Genomic DNA, 17209 nt, shown 5'->3' on the forward strand with positions numbered 1-17209 from the left:
GATGGACCAAAGCCAGGTCCCAGAGTAAGCAAATAGGGGTGTGAAGTGAAGTCGCTCAGTCGTGTCCAACTCTTTGCGACCCTATGGACTGTAGCCTATCAGGCTCCTCCATCCATGGGATTTTCCAGGCAAGAGTGCTGGAGTGGGTTGCCATTTCCTTCTCCAGGGGATCTTCCCAACCCAGGAATTGAACTTGGGTCTCCCGCATTGCAGACAGACGCTTTACCATCTGAGCCACCAGAGAAGCCAAATAGGGATAGGTCAGGTCAGTTTGGTTCGATCAGCACCTGCATTTCCAGGCCTTACTTCTGGAGAAGTAAGATACTATCCCCAAAATGGGCCTTAAGGGGGCAACTCTTTTGATCAGAGTTCATTAAAAAGTAATACACTTATGAGTAAAACACATCATACGTGAGATGTTTCCCCTTATCCTCCCAAGAACAGAGTCCAAACTGCTTTCTGAGATAGGTGTGGGGAGGATCTAGACCCTGCCTCTTCCTCCAGCCTCTCACCACCTGACCCTTTGGGCTCTAATCCTTGCATTTCCGCACACACCTCATAGATTGTCATTCATCTAAAGGCCTTCTGCCTGGCCCCCCTTTTCCTTCCCGTCTTTCTGCCTGCAAAATTGGCCTCCCTTAAGTCTTATCTGCTTGTAGCAATCTGTCTGCTTTAAACCCACAGTTGCTGAGATACCCTAGGTTTGGCACTCCCATGCACCTTGCAATCTGTATCAGAGCACGTGTTATACTGGGTTGGGATCAACTGTTTGCATGTTGACCCTCTAGACCAGTGTTCCTCATGAAAGGGATACCGTTCCCTAAGGAATGCTTTAAACTGCGTGGGATATTTCAGTGGATGCAGTGACAGGGGTCACTGGCTGGGGATGCTGGCTGTCCAGCAATACTGGGACATTCCTGCCCAGCAGAGAATGTTCCCACAGGACTTTGAGAAGTCCAACCAGATGTTCCTGTGGGTAACACGTCTATTGTAGTTAACTGAGCTTGGAAATGAACTCTTTCACAAATAAACTCAGTATTTTCTTTGGCTTGGTTTTAACATATGCTGACTTTTCCAGGAATGCAACCACTGTATAAATCAAGGGAAGACCAAGATTTGCTTTGTTCAGACTTATCTTTGCTCTTTCAGACTTTGCTTTGCTCTTACTTATGATAGTAAGGACTTATCACCACTTGGGAAAATCACATCCATGATGGCAACATTACTTACGATTGAGAAAGAAGAAATTCACCCAGATGCCTGCTGACAAATCTAATTGCTTGAGGATTTTGCTTGACCGTGGGATGTCTGGATCTGTCTGTGTTTGTTGTGGGACTCTCTAGTTGTGGCGCAGGGCCTAGTGCCCCACAGCATGTGGGATCTTAGTTTCCCAACCAGGGATGAAACCATGTCCGCTCCATTATAAGGTGGGTTCTTAATCACTGGATCACCAGGGAGGTCCCTGTCTTCCCTCTCTTAAGTCCAGACTCCTTTGTTCTCTGTAGGTGTAAGCACGTGACTGTTTCCTTACGTTTTCTGGTATATTTATTGTTGTCATTGTTTAGTTGCTAAGTCATGTCCAACTCTTTTGTGACCCCGTAGACTGTAGCCCACCAAGCTCCTCTGTCTGTGGGATTTCCCAGGCAAGAGTACTGGGGTGAGTCGCCATTTACTCCAGGGGATCTCCCAGCCCAGAGATCAAGCTCGCGTCTCTTTCATCTCTTCCATCTTTACCACTGTGCCACTTCCTGAGCATTTACAGACTGAAGCCCATTTTATTCTCTTGCTCCTTTTATTCCCCTTTTATATTCATTCTCTTATATTGATTTTTCAATATATGTATAAGTGGGTTATATTGTCTATGAATTTAAAGAGGAGAATGTTAAAAATATTAATTAAAAGGGGTGGTCCTATCTGGCACTGTTGAGAAGCACACTAGAGCCCTAGAGGGCAGGGACTTCGCCTCCCCTGTGTCACTGCTTCCTCCCCTGTGCCTGGCAGGGACCTGGAATATAGTAACTGCATAGAGAATCTCTTCTGAATGATGAAGGGGTTGAGGGTAACACCTTGGCTGAGATGGGGCACACAGGGGGCAGGGCAGTTTAGGGGAGTGAGTGATGAGTTCAGTTTTCAATGTAGAAGTTTGGAGAGCTCTGGAATTTGAGGGGCAGTGGCTCTTCAGGCCTAGACTGCTGCCACTGAAGAGCAGGAAGTATAGTCAGAGTGTGAGTTCATCCGTTTGGTGAGTAAACATTGCGAGTGGCTCCGTGGGGGTGGATAGATCCGCAGGCACTGAGAGGCTCATAGTGCAGGTGTGTGTGGCCCCTCTGTGGCGATCTGTGTACCTGCCCAGACCCCCAGAGGGTGGGGGCTCCCTCGAGATGGGGGGTGGGACTCCATCTCTAGTCTCCATCAGTTCGAGCAATCAGCAATGGTGCTCCTTTCTATTTCCTAGACGGGGTGCCGCTCAGTTCACTCATCACTGCTGCTGCTAAGTCGCTTCAGTCGTGGCCGACTCTGTGCGACCCCATAGACGGCAGCCCACCAGGCTCCCCCATCCCTGGGATTCTTCAGGCAAGAACACTGGAGTGGGTTGCCCTTTCCTTCTCCAGTGCATGAAAGTGAAAAGGGAAGGCGAAGTCGTTCAGTCGTGTCCAACTCTATGCGACCCCATGCACTGCAGCTTACCAGGCTCCTGGCAAGAGTACTGGAGTGGAGTGCCATCGCCTTCTCCGTTAGAGTCAATTACATCTTCAAATTTCCTCTGGTGAATTTTATATTTGGGCACTATGGTTAGTGCTTGGAATTTTCAGCCCTGCTCCCCATTCTCTTGGGAAGGGAGAAAGGCTGGAAATGGAGTAAATGATCCATCATGCCTACATGATGACACCTCCAAACAAAGCCCGGAGGTGTGGGGATCGCAGAGTTCCCAGGTTGGTGAACACATCCATGTACCAGGAGGGTGATATGCCCCACATCTCCTGTGCCTGGGGCCCTCCCAGACCTCACCCTAAATGTCTCTTCATCTGGCTCTTCAACTGTATCCCTTATCAGATCCTTTAATAAACTGGTTACTAAAGTGGTTAATTTAATAAACTGGTAGTAAGTGTTTCCTGGAGTTCTGTGAAGCCGCACCAGCAGATTAACTGAAACCGAGGAGGAGATCTTGGGAACTTCAGATTTAAAGCCCGTTGGTTGGAAGCACAGGTGAAACCTGGACTGGCAACCGTCATCTGAAGCGGGCTGGGAGCAGTCCTGTGGGGCTGGCGCCGCCTCCAGGTAGGTGGCATTAGAACTGAGTTAGATTGCAGAACACCCAGCTGGGGTCTCAGAGAGGTGCTTGGTGGGGAAACCTCCCCTACATTTTGTGACTGGAAGTGTTAGAAGTGTTGTGGGTATGGTAGTAGTGTAAGAGTTAGGAGAGGCACAGGAGGGAAAGGACTGAGGTATTTCCAATAGACATGGATAAATCTTAAACACATTATACTCAATTTCTAAGTGAAAGAAGCCGATCACAAAAAGCACAGAAACTGAATGATTCCATTTATATGAAATGCACAGTGTAGGTGAAGACATAGAGACATAAAGCTGCTAAGGACTGGAATGGTAGGGGGATGAGGCGTAACTGAGGGAGCAAGTCACGTGGAAGAGCATTCCAGGCACTGGGAACAACAAGTGCAAAGGCCCTAAGGTGGGAGGAAGGGTGGTCTGATGAAAAAACAGCAAGGAAGAAGGTGTCTCTAGAAGAGAGTGATGACAGGGACAATGTCATCAGGGAGATGAGAAAAGAGATCAGGTAGTGAAACCCAGCAGGACCCTGTGGGGTTCCCGGGCACAGAAGCCTTTCTATGTCTCCTGCTCCTTGATGGTAGGGACTGGCCTATAGCCTCCATGACCTTCCCTGAGTTCCAAAGGGCAGGTTTGAACATTTACTAATCAGGGAAGGAAGGGGATGCAGAGACAAGGGAGGAGCAACCTAGAAACAATGGTGCAGATTGGGGCAGGGTACTGGTACTGCCTCAAATGATTTGGTGGTGGTGGTGTTCAGTTGCTAAGTCATGTCCAACTCTCTGCAACTCCATGGACTGCAACATCCCAGGGTTCCTGGTCCTTCACTATCTCCCAGAGTTTGCTCAAACTCATGTCCATTGAGTCAATGATGCCATCCAACCATTTCATCCTCTGCCATACTCTTCTTCTCCTGTCCTCGATCTTCCCCACTATCACTATCTTTTCTAATGAGTCAGCTCTTCCCATCAGGTGGCCAAAGTATTGGAGCTTCAGCTTCAGCATCAGTCCTTGCAATGAATATTCAGGGTTGATTTTCTTTAGGATTAAATAGTTTGATCTCTTTGCTGCCCAAGGGACTCTCAAGAGTCTTCTCCAACACAGTTCAACAGCATCAATTCTTCAGTGCACAGCCTTCTTTATGGTCCAACTCTCACATCTGTACATGATTACTGGAAGAATCATAGCTTTGTGAGCACAGTGATGTCTCTGCTTTTTAATATGCGGTCTAGGTTTTTCATAGCTTTTTTTTTCCCAAGGAGCAAGCATCTTTTAATTCCATGGCTACAGTCACCATCTGCAGTGATTTTGAAGCCCAAGAAAATAAAGTCCGTCACTATTTCCATTTTTTTCCCATTTATTTGCCATGAAGTGATGGGACTAGATGCCATAATCTTAGTTTTTTGAATGTTGAGTTTTAACCCAGCTTTTTCACTCAAACAGGAAATGGCAAGAGTGAATATCAACATTTTAGGAATCAGTGAACTAAAATGGACAGGAAAGGGTGGATTTAATTTATATGACCATTATATCTATTACTGTGGGCAAGAATTCCTTACAAGAAATGGAGCAGCCCTCATAGTCAACAAGATAGTCCAAAATGCAGTATGTGGGTGCAACCTCAAACACAACAGAATGATCTCTGTCCCTTTCCAAGGCAAACCATTCAACATCACAGTAATCCAAGTCTATGCCCCAACCACTGAGGCCAAAGAAGATGAGGTTGAAGAGTTCTATGAAGACCTACAAGACCTTCTAGAATGAACACCAAAAAAAGATGTCTTTTCCATCACAAGGGACTGGAATGCCAAAGTAGGAAGTCAAGAGACACCTGGAGTAACAGGCATATTTGGCCTTGGAGTACAAAATGAAGCAGGGCAAAGGCTAACAGAGTTTTGCAAAGAGAATGCATTGGCCATAGCAAAGACCCTCTTCCAACAACATAAGAGATGACTCTACACATGGACATCACCAGATGGTCAATACCAAAATCAGATTGGTTATATTCTTTGCAGCCAACGATGGAGAAGCTCTATATAGTCAGCAAAAACAAGACTAGGAACTGACTGTGGCTCAGATCATTAGCTCCTTATTGCAAAATTCAGAGTTAAATTGAAGAAGGTAGGGAAAACCACTAGGCCATTCAGGTATGACCTAAATCAAATCTCTTATGATTATACAGTGGAAGTGAGAAATAGATTCAAGGGATTAGACCTGAGAGAGTGCCTGAAGAACTACACACAGAGGTTTGTAACATTGTATAGGAGGCAGTAACCAAAACCATCCCCAAGAAAAAGAAACACAACAAGGCAAAATGTTTGTCTGAGGAGGCCTTACTGAGAAAAGAAGTGAAAGGCAAAGGAGAAAAGGAAAGGTATATCCATCTGAATGCAGAGTTCCAAAGAATAACAAGAGATAAGATAGCCTTCTTAAGTGAACAATGCAAAGAAATAGAGGAAAACAATAGAATGGGAAAGACTAGAGATCTCTTCAAGAAAATTAGAGATACCAAAGGACCATTTCATGCAAAAATGGGCACAATAAAGGACAGAAATGGTATGGACCTAACAGAATCTTCAAGTGATACACATAACAATATCTTTAAGCTCTTTGTGGAATATTCTTAAAGAGATGGGAATATCAGACCACCTTACCTGCCTCCTGAGAAAACAGTATCCAGGTCAAGAAGCAACAGAACTGGACATGGAACAATGGACTGCTTCAAAATTGGGAAAGACGTACAGCAAGGCTGTATATTGTCACTCTGCTTATTTAACTTCTATGCAGTGTACATCATGCAAAATGCTGGGCTGAATGAAGCTCAAATTGGAATCCAGATTGCTGGGAGAAATATCAACAACCTCAGATATACAGATGATACCACCCTAATGGCAGAAAGTGAAGAGGAATTAAAGAGCGTCTTGATGACGCTTAAATAGAAGAGTGAAAAAGCTGGCTTAAAACTCAGCATTCAGAAAACTAAGATCATGGCATCTGGTCCTATCACTTCATAGAAAATAGATGGGGAAAAAAATAGAAACAGTAGCAGATTTTATTTTCTTGGGCTCCAAAATCACTGCAGATGGTGACTTCAGCCATGGAATTAAAAGATGCTTGCTCCTTGGAAGAAAAGCTATGACAAGCCTAGACACAGTATTAAAAAGCAGACACATTACTTTGCTGACAAAGGTCTATATAGTCAAAGCTATGGTTTTTCCAGTAGTCATATATGATGTGATAGCTGGACCATAAGGAAGGCTGAGGGCTAAAGAACTGATGCTTTCAAAACTGTGGTGCTGAAGAATACTCTTGAGAGTCCCTTGGGCAGCAAAGAGATCAAACCAGTTCTTCCTAAAGGAAATCAACCCTGAATATTCATTGCAAGGACTGATACTGAAGCTGAAGCTCCAGTACTTTGGCCACCTGATGGGAAGAGATGACTCATTGGAAAAGACCCTGATGTTGGGAAAGACTGAGGGCAGGAGAAGAAGGAGTGACAGAGGATGAAATGGTTGGATGGCATCATTGACTCAATGGACATGAGTTTGAGCAAACTCTGAGAGACAGTGAAGGACCAGGAACCCTGGCATGTTGCAGTCCATGGGATTGCAAAGAGTCAGACACAACTTAGCAACTGAACAACAACACAGAACTAAAAATGCAAGAAATGGAAGATGTCAGCATTCTTCACACCCCAGAAGACCACCTGAGGCCAAATTAAATTAACCAGAGAAGCTCATCAAGAGATTAAATGAGGGACTTCTCTGGTGGTCCAGTGCTTAAGATCCCATCCTTCCACTGCAGGAGGGCTCAAGTTTGATCCCTGGTTGAAGAAGGAAGTTCCCACATGCTGCAGAGCCAGTCTAAAAACATAAATTACTTGAGAGCAGATTAAAGAAGTGTAATCCATGCATACTCCCTAATCTTATCAGCAAATCACCCTTGAATCACTGCTATAAAACTCCTCACCGAGTCTTTCTGGTTTGGGACACACAGTTTTCAAGGGCAGGATCCTGCTGTGTCTGCTTTTGCCTGGCAAAGCAATAAAGCTATTCTTTTCTACTTCACTCCAAACTCTTATATACGAGATTCGATTCAGCATTGGTGCAAAGAGGCCAAGTTTTTGGCATCTGCAGTAAGACTAGATTGTGTAGGGCCTTATGGACCACTTAATGTCACTGGTCTGTTTTTGAGCAGTGGAGGATGTATTTGTCTTATGTTTTAAAAGAATCCATAAGGCAGGAGATGAACTATAAGTAGGCAAGAGTGGAAGCAAGGAGACCAGTTTGGAGGCTACTGTATTGACTTGGGCAAGAGGTGACTTTGATATGGACCAGGAATTCCCTGGTGGCTCAGATGGTAAAGCGTCTGCCCACAACACGGGAGACCTGGGTTCGATCTCTAGGTTGGGAAGATTCCCTGGAGAAAGAAATGGCAACCCACTCCAGTACGCTTGCCTAGAAAATTCCATGGATGGAGGAGCCTGGTGGGCTACAGTCCATGGGGTCGCAAAGAGTCAGACACGACTGAGCGACTTCACTTTCTTAGGGTGGGAGCAGTGGAGGTGGGAAAAAGTGTCTGATTCTGGATCCATCTTGAAAATAGAGCTCCCCATCAAGTCTTGTGGTCTGAGCAACTGGGAGACTGCTGCTGGATTTTATTAAGAGAGGGAAGACTGTGGGAGGAAGTAGCTTCCCTGCTATTCTTTGCTCCCTCATAAAAAGACATTATACAGAGCAGAACAAACATTTTAAATTTGATAATTTTTTCCTGAACGCTAAACCATAAACACTGAGATACTAAAGAGTCCTCATAACGACCACTTTTGAGGGCTGTGTGCTGTTCCATTCAATTCATTTACCCTAAATTACATAATCATTTCCTTGTAATTCTCTAGACTGTTTCAGTTTTACTTTTAAAATGATAGATAATCTTATAATGAGTATCTCTGTGCTTTGTCTTTGTGGATTTTTCTTAGATTTCTCAAGGGATTAATTCTCAGGATTAGATTTACTAGGTGAAAGAGTAAGAACACTTGATAGCTCTTAAAGACACATTGCTAAACTGTTTTTACAAGGATTGTGGCAAACCAAACTTAAGAGTGTGACAGTTTCACCATAAATTAAATAGTAAAGGATATTAGCATTTTATTTACACTTTCTAATAAAAGGAGTAAAAGCTTCAAATTTAAAAAATTTTCTGCATGTACTTGATTATGGTTAGGTTGGACTTTTAAAAAGTTTATTTATGGGACTTTCCTGGTGGTCCAGGGGTTAAGAATCCTCCTGCCAATGTGGGTCAAACCTTGAGTTCGATCCTTGATCAGGGAAGATTCCACGTGCCAGAGAGCAACTAAGCCCGTGAACCACAACTACAGGGCACAGCTAGAGCCGGTGCTCTGCAACAAGAGAAGCCGCTGCATGAGAAACCCCCACTCACAGCAACTAGGGAAAGCCTGCACGCGGAAATGCAGACCCAACACAGCCGAAAATAAACAAACAAAAATTTTAAATTAAAAATGTTAGAGATCTGCTGACCACTGCCAAGGACAGACCCTCTAGTCATCTGTGGCAATCCAAGGAGGCCTGTCCACGTGGCAGGCAGTATCAAGTTCCTGCTGAGTCAGAGATCTCTGTTGTCTTCTTGTGCACTGGCTTTTGGAACTCAAGTAAAGGCCCTTTCATTTCGGGTGAAATTCCTCTTGGTAGAGTGGACCTAGGCTGGTCTTTGGAGAGAGATTAAGCCTTGAGCCTTTGGAGTGGGAGCACTAACTCCAAGACCCTAGACTACCAAAGAACTAACCCCAGGGAGTATCAAATAGTGAGAACTCACACAAAGGAACCACCTGAATACAAGACCTGGCATCACTCAACCACCAGTAGCACCCTGTGCAGGACCCCTCATGTAAACAACAAACAAAACAAAAATACAAACCCGGTCATCAGCAGACAGGATTACCACCTCACTCAGCCTTTCCCATTTCAGGAAAAGCAAACAAACAAACAAAAACTCAGCACAAAGCTCACCTTATATGAAACTTACACAAACAACTGGACCAATCTTAGGAGGGCAGAAACCAAAAGGAAGAAAGAATTCAGCCTTGAAGCCTGGGAAAAGGAGATCTCAGACACAATAAGTTAAAAAAAAAATAATGAAAAGGCAGAGAAATACTACACAAATGAAGGAACAAACTAGAAACACAGAAGTCCAAATAAATGAAGAGGAAATAGCCAAACTACCTGAAAAAGAATCAGAATAATGACAGTAAAGATGATCAAAAACCTTGAAAACAAAATGGAGAAAATTCAAGAATCAATTAACAAAGACCTAGAAGAATTAAAGAATAAACATACAGAGACAAACAACACAATTACTGAAATTAAAACTACTCTAGAAGCAATCAATAGCAGAATATCTAAAGCAGAAGAACAAATCAGTCAGCTGGAAGATTAAATGGTGGAAATAACTTCTGAAGAGCAGAATAAAGTAAAAAGACTGAAAGGAAATGAGGATAGTCTCAGAGACCTCTCAGACAATATCAAATGCACCAACATTCAAATTACAGGGGTCCCAGAAGAAGAAGAGAAAAAGAAAGGGTATGAGAAAATTTTTGAAGAGATTGTAGTTGAAAATTTCCCCGACGTGAAAAAGGAAATGGTCAATCAAGTGCAAGAGGCACAAAGAGTCCCACACAGGATAAACCCAAGGAGAAACACATTAAGACACACACCAATCAAACTAACAAAGATTAACGCAAAGAAAGAATACTAAAAGGGGACGGGGAACACATGTACACCCATGGCTGATTCATGTCAAAGTATGGAAAAAAACACCACAATATTGTAAAGTAATTAACCTCCAATTAAAATTAAAATAAAAAAGCAGCAGGGGCGAAGCAACAAGTAACATATGAGGGAAAATTCGCTTAATAGCTGATCTTTAGGCAGAAACTCTGCAGGCCAGAAAGGAATGGCAGGATATATTTAACGTATTGAAAGGGAAAAATCTACAACCAAGATTACAGTACCTGACAAGGACCTCATTCAAAACTGATGGAGAAATAAAAAGCTTTTCAGACAAGCAAAAGTTAAGAGAATCCAGTACCACAAAACCATCTTTAGGAACATATATATCAATAATTATTTTAAATGTAATCACTGCAGATGGTGACTGCAGCCATGAAATTAAAAGATGCTTGCTCTTTGGAAGGAAAGTTATAACCAACCTAGATAGCATATTAAAAAGCAGAGACATTACTTTGCCAACAAAGGTCTGTCTAGTCAAGGCTATGGTTTTTCCAGTAGTCATGTATGGATATGAGAGTTGGACTATAAAGAAGGCTGAGTGCCAAAAAATTGATGCTTTTGAACTGTGGTGTTGGAGAAGACTCTTGAGAGTCCCTTGGACTGCAAGGAGATCCAAGCAGTCCATCCTAAAGGAGATCAGTCCTGGGTGTTCATTGGAGGGACTGATGTTGAAGCTGAAACTCCAATACTTTGGCCACCTGATGTGGAGAGCTAACTCATTTGAAAAGACCCTGATGCTGGGAAAGATTGAGGGCAGGAGGAGAAGGGGATGACAGAGGATGAGATGGTTGGATGGCATCACCGACACAATGGACATGGGTTTGGGTGGACTCTGGGAGTTAGTGACAGACAGGGAGGCCTGGCGTGCTGCAGTCCATGGGGTTGCAAAGAGTCAGACACAACTGAGCAACTGAACTGAGCTGAACTTTAAATGTAAATGGATTAAGTGCTCCAACTAAAAGACACAGACTGGCTGAATGGATACAAAAACAAGACCCGTATATATGCTGTCTACAAGAAACCCACTTCAGACCTAAAGACACATATAGACTGAAAATGAGAGGAAGGAAAATTATATTCCATGCAAATGGGAAGCAAAAGAAAGCAGGGGTAGCAATCCTCATATCAGAGAAAATAGACCCTAAAATAATGAAGATTACAAGAGATACGGAAGGACATTACATGATGATCAAGGGATCAATCCAAGAGGAAGACATAACAATTGTAAGTATCTATACACCTAAATATAGGAGCACCTCAATACATAAGACAAACACTAACAGACATAAAAGGAGAAATTGACAGTAACAGTAGGAGACTTTAACACCCCACTCACACCAATGGACAGATCATCAAAACAGAAAATTAATAAGGAAATACAAGTCTTAAATGATACATTAGATGAGATGGATTTCATTGATATCTTCAGGACAATCCATCCAAATTCAGAAGAATACACCTTCTTCTCAAGTGCACATGGAACATTCTCCAGGATAGACCACATCTTGGGTCACAAATCAAACCTCAGTAAATTTAAGAAAACTGAAATCATATTAAGCGTCTTCTCTGACCACAATGCTATGAGACTAGGTATTAATTACAAGAAAAAAACTGTAAGAAACACAAACACATGGAAACTAACAACATTTCTAAATAACCTACAAGTTACTGAAGAAATTAAAAGGGAAATCAAAAAATTTCTAGAAACAAGTGACAATGAAAACACGACAACTCAAAACCTATGGGATGCAGCTAAAACAGTTCTAAGAGGGAAGTTTATAGCAATACAATCCTACCTCAAGAAGCAAGAAAAACATCAAATAGACAACCTCACTTTACACCTAAAACAACTGGAAAAAGAACAACAACAACCTCCCCCCCAAAAAAAAATTAGTAGAAGGAAAGAAATTATAACGATCCGAGCAGAAATAAATGAAAAAGAAACAAAAGAAACAATAGTAAAGATTAATAAAACTAAAAGCTGGTTCTTTGAGAAGATAAACAAAATTGACAAGCCTTTAGCCAGACTCAAGAAAAAAAGAGAGAAGAATCAGATCAGCAAAAGTAGAGATTAAAAAGGAGAGGTTACAGCAGACAATGCAGAAATAAATGAACAATCCAATTACAAGCACTGAAATTGAAGCTGTAATCAAAACTCTCCCAAAACACAAAAGCCCAGGACCAGATGGCTTTGCAGGAGAATTCTATCAAACGTTTAGAGAAGAGCTAATGCCTATCCTTCTAAAACCCTTTCAAAAAATTGCTGAGGAAGGAACACTTCCAAACTCATTCTATGAGGCCACCATCACCCTAATACCAAAACCAGACAAAAGTGAAAGTGAAAGTCACTCAGTCGTGTCCAACTCTTTGCAACCCCATGGACTGTATAGTCCATGGAATTCTCCAAAGACAACACAAGAAAGCTACAGGCCATATCACTGATGTACATAGATACAAAAATCCTCAACAAAATTTTAGCAAACAGAATTCAGCAGCACATCAAAAAGCTCATACACCATGATCAAATTGGGTTTATTCTATGAATGCAAGGATTCTTAAATATATGCAAATCAATCAATGTGATTTAATTGTCACATTGTCATATATAATTGTCAATATATTAACAAACTGAAAGATAAAAACCATATGATCATCTCAATAGATGCAGAAAAAGCCTTTGACAAAATTCAGCCCCCATTTATGATTAAAACTCCTCAAAAATATGGGCATAGAAGGAACCTACCTCAATATAGTAAAGGCCATATATGATAAGCCAACAGCAAACATTATTCTCAATTGTGAAAAACTGAAAGTATTCCCCCTAAGATCAGGAAGAAGACAAAAGTGTCTGTTTTTGCCACTGTTATTCAACATAGTTCTGGAAGTCCTAGCTATAGCAATCAGAGAAGAAAAAGAAAAGGAATCCAGATCAGAAAAGAGTAAAGCTCTCACCATTTGCAGATGACATGATACTGTACATAGAAAACCCTAAAGATAGTATCAGAAAATTACTAGAGCTAAACAGTGAATTTAGTGAAGTTGCATGATACAAAATCAATACTCAGAAATCACTTTCATTTCTGCATACTAACAAAGAAAAATCAGAAAGAGAAATTAAGGAATCAATCTCATTCACCACTGCAACAAAAAGAATTAAATATCTAGGAATAAACTTACCTAAGGAGACAAAAGAATGGTATACAGAAAATTATAAGACATTAATGAAAGAAATCAAAGATGATGTAAACAGATGGAGAGATATTCCATGTTCCTGGGTAGGAAGAATCAAATGTGAAAATGACTATATTACCAAATGCAATCTACAGATTCAATGTGACCTCTGTCAAATTACCAATGGCATTTTTTCACAGAACTAGAACAAAAAATTTCACAATTCATATGGAAACACAAAAGACCTTGAATAGCCAAGGCAGTCTTGAGAAGAAGAATGGAGCTGGAGGAATTAACCTTCCTGACTTCAGATTATATTACAAAGCTATAGTCATCAAGACAGTATAGACCTGGCACAAAAACAGAAATATAGCCCAATGGAACAAGATAGAAAGCCCAGAAATAAACCCATCCACCAATGGGTACCTTATTTTTGACAAAGGAGGCAAGAATATACAATGCGGCAAAGTCAGTCTCTTCAATAAATGGTGCTGAGAAAACTGGACAGCTACATGTAAAAGAATGAAATTAGAACACTTCTTAAACCATACACAAAGATAAACTCAAAATGGACTAAAGAACTAAATGTAAGACCAGAAACTATAAAACTCTTAGAGGAAAACATAGGCAGAACACTCGATGACATAAATCAAAGCAAGATCCTCTATGATCCACCTCCTAGAGTAATGGAAATAAAAACGAAAGTAAACAAGCGGGGCCTGATTAAACTTAAAAGCTTTTGCACAGCAAAGAAAACTATAAGCAACATGAAAAGACAACCCTCAGAATGGGAGAAAATAATAGCAAATGAAAACTGACAAAGGATTAATTTCCAAAATATACAAGCAGCTCATACAACTCAATGTCAGAGAAACAAACAACCCAATCAAAAAGTGGGGAAAAGACTTAAACAGACATTTCTCCAAAGAAGACATACAGATGGCTAACAAACACATGAAAAGATGCTCAGCATCGCTCATTATTAGAGAAATGCAAATCAAAACTACAATGAGATATCACCTCACATCGGTCAGAATGGCCCTCATCCAAAAGTCTATAAATAATAAATGCTGGAAAGGGTGTGGAGAAAAGAGAACATTCTTGCACTGTTGGTGGGAATGTAAAATGATACAGCCACTATGGAAGACAGTATAGAGATTCCTTAAAAAACTAGGAATAAAACCACCATATGACCCAGCAAAACCACTCCTATGCATACACCCTGAGGAAACAAAAATTGAAACAGACACATGTATACTATTGTTCATTGAAGCACTATTTACAACAGCTAGAACATGGAAGCAACCTAGATGTCCATAGACAGATGAATGGATAAAGAAGTTGTGGTACATATACACAATGGAATATTACTCAGCCATAAAAAGGAACACATTTGAGTCAGTTATGATGAAGTGGATGAACCTAGAATCTATTATACAGCGTGAAGTGAGTCAGAAAGAGAAAGATAAATATCATATTATAAAGCAAATATACGGAATCTAGAAAAATGGTACTGAAGAATTTATTTTCAGGGCAGCAGTGGAGAAACAGACATAGAGAATACACTTACGGACATGGGGAGAGGGAAGGAGAGGGTGAGATGTATGGAAAGAGCAACATGGAAACTTACATTACCGAATGTAAAATAGATAGCCAACAGGAACTTGCTGTATGGCTCAGGAAGCTCAAACAGGAGCTCTGTATCAATCTAGAGAGATGGGATGGGGTGGGAGATGGTAGGGAGGTTCAAAAGGGAAGGGATATATGTATACTCATGGCTGATTCATGTTGAGGTTTGACAGAAAACAACAAAACTCTGTAAAGCAATTATCCTTCAATAAAAAAATTCTAAAAAAAGAAGAAAAGAAAGTTTTTTTTAAGTTTATTTGTGAGATTTCCCTGGTGTCCAGTGGTTAAGAATCCACCCTCCAATGCAGGAGATTCAGGTTCAATCTCTCATTGGGGAACTAAGATTCCACATGCAAGGGGGGAGCTAAGGCCCTGCCGCAGTTACTCAACCCATGAACCTCAACTAGAGAACCCATGCACCACAACGGGAGAACTCCTGTGCTGCAACTACTGAGCCCGTGTGCTCTGAAGCCCTCACCACAACTAGAGAGAAGCCTGAGCGCCACAGTGAAGATCCTGTGTGCCGAAACTAAGGCCTGATGCAGTCAAAGATGAATAAATTAAATAAATAAATATTTGTAAAATAAAATGTTTGCATTTCTTTGACTGTGAACTGGTTATTCAGAACCTTTTCCCATTTATTTACTAAAGCCCTAATAGTTAGGAAAATAAACTAGGGATATTCTGTTGAAATAGATTTGTGTCCCTTTGGTAAAAATTTTTTGAAAAGCTTTTGGTATGTGAATAATTATATTCCAGTTTTACTAATTTAAAAACTGCCATCTTGGCTACAACGTTTTTACTTAGAGTGAAGCACGCCTGGATCAGGTAGTGTTGTCGTCACAGATAAGGGCGCACCTTCCAGATCCTCCTGAAGGAGGAAATGGCAACCCACTCTGATAATCTTGCCTGGAAAATCCCGCAGACAGAGGAGCCTGGTAGGCTACAGTCCATGGGGTTGCAAACACTTCACAGATCCTTCTCCCGAGAGGCAGTTTTCCCACTGTCTGGTCCAAACACGGCTCGCTGATGGGATCTCTGGACACTACAGAGCACAGGAGGCAGGACAAGGGGGCTTTTCCAGAGGAGAGTGACCTGCATGTTGGAGGAACTCTGGACCATGTATGAAGAATAGTGGCTGGCAGTTCTGGACTCAGGGAGCAGGTCCTGGCTGCGGGGGAGGTAGCTTTCTCTCTCCCTGCTGTCCTTCCAGCTGCTCCAGAGTCAGGAAGCAACTTGATATGGGAGTTAGACTAGGAAACCTCTGAGGTGTTGTCAATCCCCAGAGCCCGAGCTTCCAAGGACTTGTCACTTTTCTGCCTCAAAGTCTTGGCTGGCCCTGGTCTCTCCTCAGGGCCCCATCTCAGGCTGCTGACCTTTTCGATCTCTTCAAAGTGAAAGTGTTAGTTGCTCAGTCCTGTCTGACTCTTTGAGATCCCATCTGAGCTACCAGGGAAACCCTCAGTCTCTTCAAGGGTGATTCAAATGCCATCTCCGCAGTGGAATCTTCCCTAATCCACACCCCCTCTCGCCCTGCACCGCATTCCCTCCCCAAACTGTTAGAGCACCTGGCTGAATCTCTTCTGTGTTTCTCCCTCACTAGACTCCAAGGGCAAGGCTGGGGCTGATTCATTCCCTTGTCTTCACAGTGCACCTGAGAGGGACCCCACTTAGGAAGGATTTGTTGAGTTGAATGACCCTCCTTCCCAGGGGAAGTTTAACCGTGAGGAGAACCGCCTTGGTAATTAGGAAGCACCCTAGTACAATGTCAGCATCATCACTTACTAGCTATACCTCAGTTTTCCTTCGGAACTGTGGTGAGGATTAAATAGACCTTGGAGAAAATCATTTCACATTTTGTTTTTTAATCAATGAGCAGCAAGTAGTTTCAGTCTATATTCCAGAAACAAAGACATAACAGACTGTCTCTGAGCTTGAGGAGGCTCTTCAGTGGTACACAGCAGGGGAGAAAGCGATACAGCTCCTGGAAGAGGTAGGAACCAAGTTCTACTGGCTCCAGGTATGGAGAAGGAACACATGCGTGAGTCTGAGGGGCTTCCCAAAGGAATCAACATCTGAACTGAGTCTTGACGAGTGGCTGGAATTTCAACAGGTGGAAATGGCACAAAAGAACATTCAAGCAGAGGGAACGGCATGAGCATAGGGCGGGTAAAATATGGGAAGCATCTGTGGGCTGGCCAGGAGCCCTACTTGGCGGGCACTCCAGGACTTTGGGGCTGGAAGGAGTGACAGGAAATACAGCTGAATAAAAGACAGTGTTGAGAGATGAATGGGAGAGCCAAGAGGTGTTAGGG

This window comes from Capra hircus, chromosome 21 (genome assembly GCF_001704415.2).
Source record: "Capra hircus breed San Clemente chromosome 21, ASM170441v1, whole genome shotgun sequence".
Lineage (NCBI taxonomy): Eukaryota > Metazoa > Chordata > Mammalia > Artiodactyla > Bovidae > Capra > Capra hircus.